The sequence below is a fragment of the Cupressus sempervirens genome, chromosome 1, assembly GCF_028749045.1.
Source record: "Cupressus sempervirens isolate cs-2001-9-10 chromosome 1, ASM2874904v1, whole genome shotgun sequence".
Taxonomy (NCBI): Eukaryota; Viridiplantae; Streptophyta; class Pinopsida; order Cupressales; family Cupressaceae; genus Cupressus; species Cupressus sempervirens.
The window spans coordinates 214,571,434-214,588,969 of NC_143118.1; positions in this window are offsets into that span (position 1 = coordinate 214,571,434).

The window sequence follows — 17,536 nt, forward strand, 5'->3', positions numbered from 1 at the left end:
TTTTTTTGGTGGCAACTCCCACAGTCTATTTTTTTTGCCTTATGTCTTGTCTAGACTCCACACAGATTCAAGATGAATGGCTTCGCCCCCTCTTCCAAGAACTCAACTCCTCATGCAAGATCAAGCCTTGGATCGTGCCTTTTTCTACATTCAAGCCCTTATTTATGTATTGTTAGTTGGTACATGATTTACATGATTTATTATCCTCCTTTACTCAACAATAGAAAGTGTTCCCTTCTCCGCCATGTGGTGTCAATCCAACCACACTATAAGGGGTTTCATAAGAATGTGCTTGGGGACTCCATGTTGGTGGCATTTTCTCTAAAATCAGTGGTTTGAGCACTCCATGAATTAATCTTGTGCTACTTTTTTAGTACTAACTGCTTAATGCATCTCGGTCTTCTACAACCACATGTTGTATTCATCTTGTGGAATTTCTAGTCTATCAAACTTTCTATTAGAAGGGCTTTGAATGTGCATTACAAAAACTTCTAAACAACTGTAATGTTATGTACCTTATAACAGCTGAAAACAATAGTACTTATGAAAAGAGATTGAATTTATATTGAGCCCATTGAATTGAACAAAGAAATTAACCAAGATAATCTTTGATTTCATGTGGAAAGTGGCTTGGTGAGATATTCATTTACGATGTCCTGACAAGGCAAGTTTTTTGCTATGGCATCCTACTTTTGGGGAGCTAAAAAACTGACAATTCATATCTTAATTCAGTGTGCTGAACAAGTTCTACCAAAAACATTTATATTTTTTGAACCTACGTTATGATTGACTTCATTGACTTCAACTATTTCACTATTTTAAGCTTCATGCAACAATTTGGCTCACGTTTTGTGTCAACTATACAATGCAATTTCTTTTAGACACTCCAATGGTTTGAATCTGTGGCCTGTGACCTTTTGTCTACCAATTACTTTGGTTATTGGTAAAACTGATGAATAATATTCTATATTTGGAGAAGTTATTATGGATTGAAGAAATCTTAGCTTGTTTAATAATATTTTATATAGGATCATGAGCTTTAGATTGGAACTTTTTATATTGGGAGCAACATAGTAATTATATTTTTTATTTGATATGGAAGTAGAATTCTTAGAGTGAAACTTTTTGGATTGACAATTGAGAATGATATATTTTTGTTATCAGATATAAGAGTATGAGTTCTAGATTAATATTTCTTTGACAAATAATCAAGAATAATAATAATTTTATACTTTTTGATATGAGAGCACGAGTCTTAGATTAGAGCTTCTTCAATTGTAGGCTAAGAGCAATAATTATTTTTGTTCTAGTCTATATGGGAGAAAGAGCCTTAAACTAAAACCTTTTCAGTTGAGTGCCAAGGACAATAATTATTTTTGCTACTTTGTATGGAAGCCTGTGACCTAGCTTGAAAAACCTCTTTGATAAGAACCAAGAACCATAATTGTTTTTGTTACTTGATATGAGAGCACAAACCTTAGATTGGGATATTCTTAATTGGTAGTGAAGATCACCAATCATCTTTGTTACTTGGTATGGGAGTGCGAGCCTTGTACTAAAACCTCTTCAACTAAGAGGCAAGAACAATAATTGTTTATGTTACATCACTAAGGGAAATTCCCTCTCATTTGCTTATAGGCCCTCCAGAACTAGTGGAAATCAGGAAACTAATATGCTGAGTCGTTTGAGATTTCTTTTCTTCTACATTAAATGGAATCTACTTGAAACTTAATGGAAGTTTGGTGCTTTCACTAATTGCATGTTATTCACAGGGTTACAAAATAGTGTTAGCAAAAAATTTCTAGTTGCATTTGAGATGCACAAATCTTAGCTTTTTCAACAAGTTATGCATATTTGTAAGGGTAATTAAAAATGTCACATTTATCACTTGTCATGGTGCATTGACCGACTGGATTGGGGGCATCATAGAAGTTCAATTCATTCACTTTATTTTACTGTTCTCCATGAGCAATTTAGTGTTCCTATTTAACAATTTTCTCCTATACTTCTTTCCTTCTATTATGTGGCCTTATCTCACCAAGCTTTTCTTGTTTGCTTTTGCATTGATCTATGTCTTATCAATACATCTGTATTTTATTGATTTTCCACTTATGGCTCAGAATCAGTGTTTTGTGTTTTAGTGAGGAGATAATGGAAAATATAGAAGTATCCTTTTAAATGGAAATGTTGAAAATATGCTTTGCATATATATAACTAAGCTAGTCTTGATACCAAGGATGTCTATGAGATAAGGTAATATCTTCCAAAACTCATAACACATTTGTACATGATCCATAAATAAGCATTACAACAAGTGAAAAATAAGGTAAAGGCCATGTGAGATAAATGTACATTTAGTATATAGTAATTATTCTATTATAATTTGAAATGATTAGAACTCTTGAGTAGTAGTATATGAAATACTGTACATCTCTAATGTAGTTTGTCTAGCATTTAGGAAAAACACTGGCATCATAGAATATCATTTCTTTAATATTTTGAGAGTTAAAAACTATGGTGAACTACTTATATATTTTTAATATTTCAAAAGTTTCATATAAATGTGGAACCAATTTTTGTTTTGTCTTATAAATGTGGAACCACGTTCCAATGCGAGTTTGGTATATCCCAACCTTACCTTCACCCATTCTGTTAACGGATTTTGATTGTAGTGAAAACCAAACCTTCCATAATTATTAATTATAAGTCAAGTAATATTTTGAATCATAACTATTCTGGTATTTATATACATAAGTTGTCTATTTTTATCTTTCAAATGTGCTTTACCTGCTACAGTCATTTCTATAAATTAGATTTTTTTGAATGTAATTTTTTGACATCTCTAGTAAAACTTAATCTTGTTTGGCATCCTCTTGGGTGATGGAGTTAAAAAATCACAATATAGGAGTTATAAACTAGTATAGGAGTAGTTATGCATATAATTTCGTACATCTGCACTATAATTTTTAGAAATATGAAAGCACAACACTGCAATCACAATACCAAATCCAACTCCATAACTTAATATGTCAATTTCAACATCATGTATCGAAGATGAGAGAAGTTCTCTATTAGATTTCAAGGGTGACCTTTATCTTTCCTCGGGTCAGTTATCCTCTTGGCATGGATTGAATTGTTGTGAGTGGGAGGGCATTGGCTGCAATTATCATACATCGCATGTGATTACCCTTGATCTAAGCAATCAGTTGAGTGGTGAAATTCATCCATCGTTGTTTGATTTGCAACACTTGGATTTCAGCTGGAATTACTTTCAAGGTATTTCTATTCCTCCATAGTTCTCAAAACTACAGAGGCTTTCATTTCTTAGCTTTTCAAATGCTGGATTTGGCGGTGAGGTTCCTCTAGTGTTGGGAAATATGTCAAGATTGCATCATCTGTATCTTTCATATAATTGGGAATTTAAGGGTGGTAAGTTTGATGTATGGGCCAAAGGTCTGAGAAGCCTTGAATTCTTGAGAATGAATGAAGTGAACCTGACAATGGGCTCGGAGTGCTGGGATGAGACCCTCAGCGGTCTTCACAATCTCACCCATATTCAACTATCTAGTTGTGGGCCATCAGGTAATATTCCACATCTATCAAATCTAACCTCTTTGTCCCATCTGCATTTATCATGGAATTCATTCCCATCCGAGCTACCCTCTTGGATTGAGAATGCATCTTCGTCAGTTTCACTTGTTCTCAACTATAGTAATCTAAATGGCCCCATCACTTCCAATTTCATGCCCCATTTGAAATTGAGAAATCTTGACCTTAGTGGTAATAATGACTTGAAGGGAAACCTTTCTTTCATTTTAGGCCATTCCAACTCACTTGTTGCTCTATCTCTTTCTGGTTGCAATTTAAGTGGAGAGTTTCCCCACTCTACTGCAAACTATTCAAAACTTGAGACCATGGATGTGTCTCGTGATAATTTGGAGGGAACTATGTTGTCCTCTTTTGATTGTCTTTTATACCTTGCACATCTAGACCTCAATAACAACCAACTATCAGGAAGAATCCCAGACTCCAATTCAAAGCTGGCAAGTTTAAGAGTATTGTTACTCAGCCACAATCATCTGACTGGCTAGATTCCACCCTCTCTATGTGAGCTTTCAACATTAAGTGAGTTGCACCTGGGCGATAACCAGTTGTCAGGAACAATTCCAGATTCTCTGTTGAAGATGGCTAGTTTAAAAGTGTTGGCACTTGCTTCCAACAGATTAAGAGGCAACATTTCATTTCAAATGCTCAAAAATCTAACTCACTTACGAGGATTGGGCCTTTTTTAAAAATTAGTTATCTATTACTATATTTGCAAGTTGGATTCCACAGTTTGACCATTTGGAGTACTTAGCATTGAGGTCTTGCAATATAGAAGGTGCTTTCCCTGCATTTTTGTCCCAACAATATCAATTGAAAGAACTAGATCTTTCAAGTAACAACATTGTGGGAAATATTCCTTCATGGTTGTGGGATCTTCCTAATCTTGATATGCTCATTCTTTCAGATAACAATCTGGAAGGTTCTCTACCCTGGCAGATATCCCATAAATTTTCTGCAGTGGATTTGCAAGGGAATAGATTGTATGGCACAATTCCTACTCTAGATTTTGTTTCATTCCTATTAGATCTGTTAGATAATACGTTTAATGGCTCAATTATAAACATTAGACCTCCATTAGATATTTGGGCATTGATCTTTTTGTCATTGTCAAGAAATGACCTCTCCAGAGAAATTCCAAGTTCTAATTGCACAAATTCAAATAGAGTGGGCATTTTGGACTTGTTAAATAACAAGCTGACAGGCAAGATCCATGCAACTATCAAGTTGTGTTCTCAATTAGTTTTTTTAAAATTGGCTCACAATGATTTGGAAGGGGAGACTCCAGAGGAGTTGGGAAATCTCACAACTCTTCATGCACTAAATCTCAATGGCAATAGGTTTCAAGGTAATATTCCTCCGTCCCTTTCAAATTTCACAGGTCTCAAAATATTTGATTTGGGAAATAATAAATTTGAAGGTAAAATTCCTGTTTGGATTGAAAAGCTGAAAATTTTGAAAATTTTGAGCTTAACCTCTAATAATTTCGAAGGTAAAATTCCATCCCAACTTATGAGGTTGCAGAATCTCCAAATTCTAGATTTATTGAGTAATTGTTTATCAGAAAGTATCCCTCAAGATCTAAGTAATCTATATGCTATGGTCAATCAATCTCAAATTATTGATGAATGACTTACCTTCTCTTATTTCACTAATTTAAATCTAGACTCTCCTTATGAATCAGAGTTTGAGGATGAAGTAACAATTTGGATAAAAGGAAGGGTTCAAACATACGAGAAGATAATCTATGTAGACAAGTTCATGGATCTCTCACATAACAACCTCTCATGCAATATTCCTCCAGCATTGGGAGTCCTCCAAGGTTTCATTTCCTTCAACTTCTCAAATAATAAGCTATGTGGTTCAATTCCTGAATCCTTGGCAAACATGGCTTGTTTAGAGTCTCTAGATCTTTCAGAAAACAAGTTGTCAGGAAAAATTCCTTTCAAATTTTCAAATCTAACCTTCCTTGAAGTATTGAATCTTTCAAACAACATGTTGTCAGGATTACTACCACAAGGAAAACAATTCACAACATTTGAGGCTTCCTGCTTTTTAGGAAACCCCTACCTTCATGGGTTTCCCCTTGAAAATACGACACTGGGTTGTGGTTCAGGTTGCAAAGAGCATCAAGCAGAATGGAATAAGACTACAGTTGGTAGTAGCAAAGATATAATGGAGAGTCAATGGTGGGCACTGGGATTGGGATTAAGTTATGGAGTTGGATTTGGTATTGTGATTGCAGTGTTGTGCTTCCACAGTAGTTATGCATATAATTTCATACATCTGCACTATAATTTTATTTTTATGCATGGTTAGAACACTAGTTATAGTTTCTTAGTTTAGGAATTGAAGCATTATATAAACAAGTATGTACAATGTAAATAATATTGACAATTTTTTTGCAATAAAGCTTTATGCAATTGTTGCTTCACTCATGGTGTGAGAATGCTTATATCTATGTCATTTGATCTTTTTCCACATCTTGTTCAAAACATATAATGAAATCTCATCTATGAAGTATATTAAAAGCTAAGGATTTGGAGTGACTCGTATACAATTCATTTTTTGTCATTTCATTATATGGTTTGAACAAGTGTGGAAAAAAATCAGATTTTTATTATGAATTTTCTATTCACCAATCTATGTTAAACTAATCAGCAAGGTCACTTTCCTAATCTATGGTAAATAGAGGTGAATTTGTATGGATTTAAGTTTCTTCTTCATTATTTATAATGCTCTTGATTCCTCCTTTGTAGCTGTAAAAATACTTGTTTATTTTCACCTTTCCAGATACCCTTTACTAGGTTCTTCATGATTCCAAAATATCTTGGGCTGACCCCACTCAGCATGTCCTAACTCCTACTTGGTTCAGAGACCTAACTCCTTTTTATATGTGTCTTCCTCTTACTACTCCATCTACAGGTTGCAAACAAATTATCCTTCTTTCACCAATGAGTCATTCCATTCAAGAAAGACCATGTCTAACGATATCAACGCACAAACAAATAGGGAGACAATTGCTAGACTATGGTCTAACTTAAAAAGAAAAGGTGATGGAAAATGTTATTGTCCTTGCAAAATTTGTAAGGGCTTAAAGACTCAAAGATATCTAATCACAACTGCTGAGCAACATTGTAGGCAACATGGTCACATTGAAGGGGGAAACGAGTATCGCCCATTGATATGTATTTTAATAGTTTACAAATTACTTAAGACATGATTTGATGATGACATCATGGTCATGGTTAATATAAGGTCATCATTTTCATATAGGTCAACATCCCTGAGTTTCATGTTATGGACCATGACAATTCAGAGAATGTGGATTTCCAAACAAGGGAACATGGAGGTGTGAATATTGAAGTAGAAGGTAACGATACCATGGAAGAAGACCAGGATGATGAAGATCACGATGATCAAGATGATGATGATGATTATGATGACACAGAGCTTGATGTACCTTTACTTGAGAAGGCACACCAGTCCCTATATGAAGGCTCCAAAACAACTCTTCTTGTCGTTGTATTACTATTGGTGAACTTGAAGGTTATGAATGGTTTATTCAATGTAGCAATGAAACGTATGTTAAGGTATGCCATCTTCTTTCATTATTTTACTCGTAGTTCCCTTACAATTAACATTGGGTTCGTATAGCAATTAATATTCTTTAAATTAAGAAATTATATTTTTGGTCGTAGGTTGATAGGTGAGTGTTTGTTACCACCATCAAACATTCTAGCTCACTCGTACCAAAAATTATCTACCATCATGAAAGATATTGGAATGGAGTATCAAACAATACATTCATGTCTGAATGATCATATTATATATCATAAACATCATGAATTTGCAACACAATGCCCTACTTGTCATATCAATAGATATCAATCAGATCGATTAACAAAAAAGGTGTCTTGCAAGGTTCTTGGACATATTCCCATTATTCCATGTCTGCAATGATTATTCAAGTGCAATAGCTTGGCACAATTTATGGATTACCATGCACGCCATAGAAGTCAAGATTACATTATGCGAATGCCTCAGATGGTTTGGCATTTAAGAAAATAGAGGAAAAATGGCCACACTTTAAAGAAGAACCTCATAATCTCAAGCTTTCATTGGTAGCAGACGATGTCAATCCTTATGGAGAGATGAGATCTACTTACTCGGTATGGCTTGTTTTTTTTATCAACAATAACATACTTCCTTGGTTGTCCATAATGAGAGAGCACATAATACTAACACTGATTGTTCAAGGTATTTTGTGATTGAGTGGTCATCTAAATTAATTTATTATTACTAATCCATCAAATGGACAAAATAATTATGTAATGTTTTTGCTCATTCAACTAGGTAAGTACCAAGTTAAAGATATCAACATATATATTGAACCCCTTATCGACAAGTTGGTGGTGTTATGGAATGGGGTTACTATGTCTGACATTTGTAGACCAATAGGACAAAGACAATTTCAATTTCATGCAATGCTTGTATGGACAATACACGATGCCCTTGGGCTAACACATTTTTGTGGTATGTTCTCTTCTTGACACCTCTTTTTTGGTATGTCAAAGTTAACACATTTAATCCAATTATACACGATCTTGTAGGTCTTCAGACAAAGGGTAAATTTGCATGTCTAGTTTTTGGTCCAAAGATGAAATCTCATCATTCAAAAAGTTTAAGAAAGCAAGTGTTTGATGAGAATAGACACTTTCTGCATAGAAATCATAAGTACCAAATTATCAAAAAACATCTTTTCAATGGTCTAGAAGAGACTACGTCAAAGCCACAGAGAATGACACCTTGCCTATGGAAGTTGGCATACAATAAAATAAATCATCGAGGATAGTAGGGTCCATTTTTCATTGCACCAAAAGCCATGACTATTAGTGAACATGGAACACCACATAATTAACCACCTGTGGGTAGGGGGGCACGTATCATCACCCAACAATCTCCCCCTCGACGCGCATACCAAGTGCTTACGCGGGTCGAGAAGGCACCGGGGAGATTTGAACCCATGACCAGACCAAAACTAGGCTTTGATACCAATTGTAGGGCCCATTTGCCGTTGCACCAAAAGCCATGACTGTTAGTGAACATGGAACACCACATAATTAACCACCTGTGGGCAGGGGAGCGCGTCGCATCAACCAATAGTAATGTCATTCCATTTGATGGTTTTTGTTTCAAATTTATATTTTGATATTGTGTTTTGTTTACTGATGATGTGATTGATGCTTGTGAAGTTCGTCAAGACATTAATGACCAACTTCCAAAAGGACTAAAAATTTATCCTACGCAATTTACTAGGTTGCCATACTATGAGCAACTCCCAATTGTGCATTTGTTTATCCTATGCATATTGGAAAGAATGTAGTAGAGAGATTATGGAAAATCTTGAATGGAAGGTGTGACAAAGATCAAATTGTCAAAACTTGTAGTGACATTGAAGAATCCAACCATGCAATGAAAAATGGCATTTGATCAAATAACAATGGAGACTAGATTGATCAAGTACCCTTAGTTGGTTATTGTAAGAGCAACAGAGCAATGCTATAAAAGAAGTCATAAAAAAAATACAATTTCCCACAGGATTTGCTGCAAAAATAAACAATGTCATATCAAATAAAAGTGAATCTGGGCCAAGGTTGAAAACACACGATTGGTATACATTTATTAAGGTAATTCATTTTATTTTGTATTCACTATATATTTATATATTGCATGTAGTTTCAATTTCATTCTTTTATAAAATATTGACAAGATCATTTTACAAATATTGCAGTACGTTCTACCTCTATCTCTCCCACGCCACTTTGTTAACAATGTCAAATAGGTTATATATGATCTTGGAAAATAAATGAGGTGGTTGTCATCTATAAAAATCAATAAAGTAGATATAAAATATTGGAAGAGAAAAATTCCTCTTCTGATGTGTGAAATGCAAAAATGTCTACCTCCAAGTTTTTTCAATGCACAAGAACACTACCTCATACATCAAGTTGAGGAGATTGAATTGTGTGGCCCTGTACCAACCAGGTCAATGTGGATGGTTGAGAGGCACTTGAAATTTTTGAAAGTCTTGGTTTGACAGAAAGCACATCCCGAGGGTTCTATGGTGGAGGGATATATGGTATACCAGACCATGGTGTACATTAGTGAATATCTTCCTAAGTTTGCATCAAATATCCATGTAGATCATATTTGGGATCCCAACTCAATTAATAAATTCAAAAGGGAGTACTTGATGGGAAAAGGTAGATCAAGGAAAGTGAGAGTTAAATCTAAGATGTTATTGTAGTTAATTAATTCTTATAAATCTTCAATATAAGTTATTTCTAATTGGTGTATTTTTTTGAAACAGGTGGTCGAGAGTGGGATGCAATACATTTGTATATTGCGAACAATCTTGATTGGATGACAGAACGGATTGAACGATGTCAAAAAAATGGTTTCTCATTAACATGGGAAGGTGTTGCTTCATTGGTTATAGAAGCTCATCGTAATGGAGATTCCAATGTTATGTCGATGGTAGTTGATCTAGTAAAGGGTTTAAGAGGTGGAGAGGTAAGTAGAAATTTATTAATGATCATAACTCGATGTATGTTTCATATCAACTCACGATGCAAATAATTTACACACACTTCAAAAATTGTAGGTCAAGCACCAAAACGCTATGTACTATCATGGCCACAAATTTTGCATAAAAAGGTTGGATGACACAAAGAAAACTTGTGATTCTGGGATAACTATAGTTTTCAAGGTCACCAATATATCATCTAGAAATGACATACATCCTCAACAATCTCAAAATCAATACTATGGCATCTTGGATGATATAATTGAGTGTGAATTTAACACCTTCAAAGTAGTTCTATTCGTCATCAAATGGTATAGGTTACGACTAAATCAAAATGATCCAGATAGAATAGTTATTAAACATGATAATGGATTTACAATGATCAATACAAGGTCGTTTGAGCCAGTTGGAGATGAGCCCTATCTTCTTCCAAGCTAATGTGAGCAAGTATTTTACTCAGACATTCCACATAAATAGTGTTGGTAATTTGTTGTTAGACATGATCCAAGAGGAAGGCCGATAAAGTATAATGTTATGGAAGAAGAAGATATTGAAGATGATGAAGATCAAGATGATGGTGATGATGATGATGGTGATGGTGATGATGATGATGATGATGGTAATGATGATGATGATGGTGATGGTGATGATGGAAATGATGATGGTGATGATGGCGATGATGATGGCGTTGATGGCGTTGATGATGGCAATGATGATGGTGATGATGGCGATGATGATGATGATGATGATGAAGATAATCAATGACTACAAATGTCATCACCCCTTCTGTTGATGATCTTGCATTTCATATATAAGGTAAATTTGTTCATGTTTATGATGTTGCATATTGTTCATGTTGTCTTCTAAGTTATTTGTAGTATACACGTATCATATAATTTTTAGCTAACTTAAGATAAATGATTGACATATGCAAAAAATTTGATTACATATTTATTGTGTTCATTTCTAATGATTACAACATATGTTATTTATAGTTACCAATGTTTATGTTGTGTCTGATTATGACCCTTTTTGCAAACAGTCAATTGACTATAGGTACATCGTCACGTCACCCCTTCTGTTGAAAATCTTGCATTCCATATATAAGGGAAATTTGTTCATGTTTGCATTGTTGCTTATTATTCGTGTTGTCTTCTAAGTTATTTGTAGCAAATGTGTATCATGTAATTTTTAGCTAACTTAAGGTAAATGATTAACATATTTAGGAAATTTGATTGCATATTTATTGTGTTCATTTCTAATTATTACAACATATGTTATTTATAATTACCAATGTTTATATTGTGTCTGATTGTCACCCTTTTTGCAAACAGTCAATTAACTACAGGAAATTTGACCCATTTGGCGTGGATTGTGCACAGTGACATGGATCAGTAGGTATAAGTCAATAAATAGACATAATTTTATCATATTCTTCTTGTTTATCATTGAGCACGTATGTTATAAATAGACATATTATATAATTATATAATGTATATATAGACAAAGAAGGTCCTTATAGAAATATAATTGTATAATCACTTTCAACTTACTACATTTTATATTTGTCACTTTCAGTTTCCATTTGATGGATTGTAGGACCCACCAAATAGGTACTTGTTAGATCTATCTACATAAAATGAGGGAAATGAGGAACTGGTAGATGAAAGCTCTACATGTAGTACGACTAAAATAGGGAGATCAACTAGAGGTCAAAAGAATAGAAATTTTTTGATAAACACATACAATTTTTCCTTGATAATGGGGGGTCATGTTCTTATGATGATGAGACCAAAGGCGACATCAAGGTGCCCTTTAAGTACTCACACATTGAGAAAGAATGGGTACCCAATGAGCTACCTCCAATTAAGGCATATTTTTGTGTTAATGAGAGGATATATCACATTGCTCCATCCTCATTACATGGTTTGGGCCTATTTTCCATGGATGGGATAAAGGTATGTTACAACAAAGTTGTCGAATTGTTCAAGTATGTCGGTCCATGTTATAATTACAATGATTGGATGCAGATTGTTCGATATAAAAAAAAGTATGCATAGGTATGGGGTATCAGCTAATTATATACAACAGAAAGAAAATGATCAAAGTAAAATATTTTCTATGTACATTTATGGGAGACCAAAAGCAATAGGTAAAATTGCAAGTTTTATAAATAGTACGTGACCTTCTTCGACTAGTAAGCAACCCAATTACATATTTGAGGCATGTGAGGGGAATGAAATTTTTGTTTGTGCAATAAAATCAATAAGTGTAGGGGAAGAACTGCTAATCGATTACCATTTAAATTGCATAGATACAAACAAAATTACTATCATGAGGGTTGTAAGTACTATTTACCATTTTGTTAATAAGTTTTTTTTTGTTGTCTATTGCTTTCAGTTAGCTGAATTTTTTATGTTTAATCTTTGTGACAAGACGATATGGATTTGACAGATGGTAGAGGTCACCAGGATCCTACTCCCACCCCTTCTTCAGTGAGGGTAAACCTTTTTGAAATTGTAAAAATTAGATAGTTGAAAAATGTTATATTATTACGTTATTTTATTATGTTTTTTTAGTTTTTATGATAGTTTTACTGATATTCCTCTCACAATTTGATGTTTAGGATAAGGGTAAAGTAGCATCATTAAGTACCGAGCCACTAGCTACGTCTTCTGATGAGGATATTGTTGCAACTCCCAATTTCATAAAAATGTTGAAGAAATTTTTAAAAAAAATTAATTTAGAAGCAATGAAAATTTTGGATGAGACAAATATGGAATTTGAGGAGATGGTGAAGAGGCTATCAAATTTGAGACTGCAAGCTCGTCATTATGAAGTAAGCTCCAATGAATATTTAGTTATAAAAAAAGTTCAATAAAGATTTATATTTTATAATCTTTTATGTTGTGAAGTAAAATATGTAATATGTGCAAAAATACTTTATTGATGCAATTTTTTAAAAGAGTTGTAAGAAACTTTAACTACTAAATTCTTGTTATACAGGAATTTTTGGCAACTGATCCACAACTTGGTCAAGGACAACGCGGTGAGGTCGATGGTAGCAGAGCTCCAACTGCCACTGGTAAAATAATCTTTTAGTTGACAAGTTAGAAGGAATTTTTTATTTTGAATATTCAAAACTTCTTAACTCTTACTTTTATTATTTTAGAATGTCTTTGCTAACAATGTATTGTTCAAGTCATCCAATGCAGGAGACTCCTACGAGCTTGATGGATGCCCGTATGAGATTACCGACTACAATGTCGGCAACAAGGGGACATCTAGCTGGTAAATCCTTGTTTTTCTATATTTGGTTTTGTGTTTATTATGAGTTGATAATATGTACTTTAATCTTGGGTGCATCACATAGTGTATTGTTTTTTTTGTGGTAGGAGATGCACCATCTGGTACACCACCAAATACAGATCATAGTTCATGTATTGGTGATAATTCACCGTCATTTACTGGAGCTACCCGTATTTCTAGCACGGGAGCCATGCAGACATCGTTGTTGATTGACGATAATGAATCAATGCCTTTGAAATGTCCTAAGATTCTAGGCACTTTAAATAATTATTTTTTATATTGTAATAAGGATTTTCTTGCAAGATGTAAACATGATAGGAAGTGGTGAATGCAAGGGCTTTTGATGTGGAGTGATGCCTCATGACCTTCTTTATTATGTCATATTGTGTAAGTTGTTTAATTATTCTGGAATTCCTTTTTATTAGGGGTTTGGTAGGATCATCTGAATTATCAATGACCTTATGTCTATACCAGTAATTCTCTAGTTTAGTAATTTGGTACATTGCAATTTCATGCTTGTAGTAGAAGATACTAACCAATTTTTCTATAGAGAACCAAAAGTGGGAGTATTCTTTCATATTCAATGTTAAGTTTTCAATGATTTCCCACATCATTGCTATTGATTGTTAGAGTTTTAGAGTGCTCACTTTCAGCTTCACTATCTATTTTAGCAATATTTCTTTTCCATAATATCCCAAGTATGATCAGTGACAACATCAATTAAGAATGACAAAAAATGAAGGTCATGGCAAGTTATATATATTATGCACTATATTTTTTTTCAAGGTATACTGATTAATATAGTCACAGTACATTTTTTAGTTTCATAACATCAGCAACAGAACCCTGGTTCACTAGTTTTAGACATTTTTAAAAAAATTCCAAACTTCTCTTTTGGTCAATTTTGGTCAAGTTGATCCTCCAACCATGAAATAGATCACTAAAAAGATGAAATGTATCTCATTTTATGTATTTTTTATTCACTATGAAAAGTATTCTTCACATGATTGATTTTAATGGTTCTTACTATTAATTATCCCATGACATTTTTTTGCAAGAAACGATACATTTTATAGGAGGCTTTATGACCTCACGTTGCGAAGATTCGGGCCCACCATACGTAAAAGGTGGAACATCATAACTAAACTAATTTTATCCCACTATTTTTTTCCATATCATTAATTGGTGCAACATTTTTCCTTTCATTTGGGTCTTTTCTTATACTAGCTATATCTAACAATTTTGTGTTTTTTCTTAAAAGGTGGAACTACCAAGATCAAAAATTAAAAGATGAGCTCATCAAAGATATAGAGCATGAGTTTGGTAGTAATATTTTTTATCATAAGAAATTGTTACAAAAAGCTTCCAGACATCTTAAGGTTGTGAGGGACACATATAGAAAGAGTCTCATCCTAAACCCGAAGTACGAGCATCCTCCCTTTGTTTTAGTGAGGGACTAGAATGAGTTCATTTTGGATGCAAAGGAGAAAGGGGAACGTCCAAAAGAAATTACACTAGCAAATCTGAAAAGGTATGCAATAGTATTAACTGCTAGTACATTAATGAGAAAATTTAGGGTTCAACTTCAGTAGTAACAATTTCAACTAGCTCAATTTAATCTATCTATTGATGAAAGGTATGTAATTCATATGCTAACACAATTGCTTATAAATCTCAATCTCAATCTGGGCATAAATCCTACATAAGATATAACTAACACAACTGCTTATAAATCCTAAATTCATATGCTAACACAATTGCTTATAAATCTCAATCTCAGTGCTGACACAACTATATATATCTCAATCTGGGCATAAATCCTACATAAGATATAAATAGTACGCTTATAACTTCACATATAGCAATATTATGTCTTGAAAATATAGTAATGCTCAACTACATGTACCATAGTTGTATGTGTTAGCAATATAGCTGATAAACGATATTCAATAATTGTAATGACAAGTACAATTTTTTTGAAAAAATTTGCAAGAATTTTACTAATGGTCAGTCTCCTAAAAGTAATAAGCATCACGTTCAATGCCAGAAACACAAGTTAATGACAACAAGCACGTTCCTATCTTTGAGGACTGACAAGTACCCTTGTAGATTTATATTTATTGGTATTGTGCAGAGATGATCCAACCTACACTAGGTAAGACAAACTATTTGAGACTTCATTTGGATGACATGATGTATGTTACCTATAGACCGTGGCTAGGCATAGAGCCATAAGATGATGTCTTCTCCTAGCTAGGATTCATTTTGGTATCTTAGCCACTGAATGGCCATTCTTCATTGAAGATAAAGAGATTTTCGCTAACCCATGTCTAGAGATAGTTTGACTATCAATACAGTATATCACATGAGTATTGTAGTTACACCTGCTTCACCAAGGAGGTAAAGAAAGGTTGTTCTCCTAGATTGGACCCAATTAGATGTATGGAAGATGTTAGTGGCCTTACCATTTATAGGTGGGACTAATTTCTAGATGTAGTGAATGATGGTGTCATTCCCTAGTACATAGAGCATTTGGCCACACATTCATTTCCTCATATAACTGATCCTATAGGGGTAGTTAGTTAGGCACCACACCCTAATGTTCAACAACCACAAGAAAATCCTTTGAGGGAGGAGAGACCATTATAATGGCCACTGGTAGTTCTTGTTACAATTCCTTCTCATCCTATTAGATTGGATCTTAGATCAAGCAACAATGAATAGGCACATAGGCCTACTCATGTGAGAACTCATAGAGAGATGAGCACCATGGGTGTAGTAGGAGGTGATGCCAAGAGACATAAAGTAGAGGAGCCACCATAATAGGATGTGGGTGGAGGAGGGGATGATGACATGCCAAATTAGCCTCCATAGGTTTCATCCATAGGAGATGTATTAGCACAGACTCAAGATTCTCTATGACATGTGAGGGAGAGATTGAGGACTTCTCAGAGGTAGGTGGGTAAGTTACAGGTGCAAGTTATAGTTAGAGATGCATGACTAGCTAGAAGAGGGGAACTGTGAGATAGTAGATCTATGGTCTGAGATCATAGAGCTAAAGAGATCGACAGAGCTAGAGCGAGATGAGACCTGTAATCATACCTCTCGGGCTACTCATTATTATGTAGTATATGAAAATGCAGCACCTCTAGCTCAACATGTCTCAAGGTTCTTTGATTATGCTTGAGCTTCTAATGGTGTAGTGCCTCCTGCATGTGCAGATGTTACTCTTCCTCCTCCTCCTAGTGATGAGGGGGAAGGCTATAGTTAGTTCCATGGTATCTTTTTTTCCTTTTTGTATCTTTATATTGATCATGAGATTCATTGTATATTTGATGTATCATTTTGAGACTTGAGATATTGATAGTGCTTTGATTAGCACTTAGTTTTGATCTTTTGATTGTATCACCCCTCCGACATGTCAATGATATATATATGACACTGGATGTGAATTGTCCACTCTTAGAAAGCATTAGAATTATTGATTGTAGTTTTCCCAGTAAGATAATGGTGAGCTTCTGTTTACCTAAATGTCTCGATTTGGAAGCTGACACTCAACTTCTAGAACATTTTGCAAAAGTGAAATCAATTAGGAAAATCACATGTTCTGATGATGAAGATTTTGCTAATGTCAAATTTCTACAATGCTTTCCTTATTTGGAGGAGTTCTGCATGCATTCTCCATTATTGGTCGTGTCCCCTACAAGTGTAAGCATTTATGTTATTTTAATCTGCATGAAAGCATTTGTTTGCAAGCATTTAAAGTTATGAAATTTTTTTTGGAAAACTCTAACCCGAATTTCATTCTTATAAATAATGTTGATAATTTCTGCTATTTCTTTCCACTCTATGAAATTTACTATTTCTTAAACTCTTATACCTTATTTATACGATCAAAATTATGTGGCATTATTAAAGTGAATGGTTTAAACATGATCACATACTAATCTTCTTAATTTCTATAGTAAAAGTGTTAAAGTTGACTTTTTATTTTTTTCTATCCTTAATTCTTCTTTTACTGTGTGACTTTTAAGA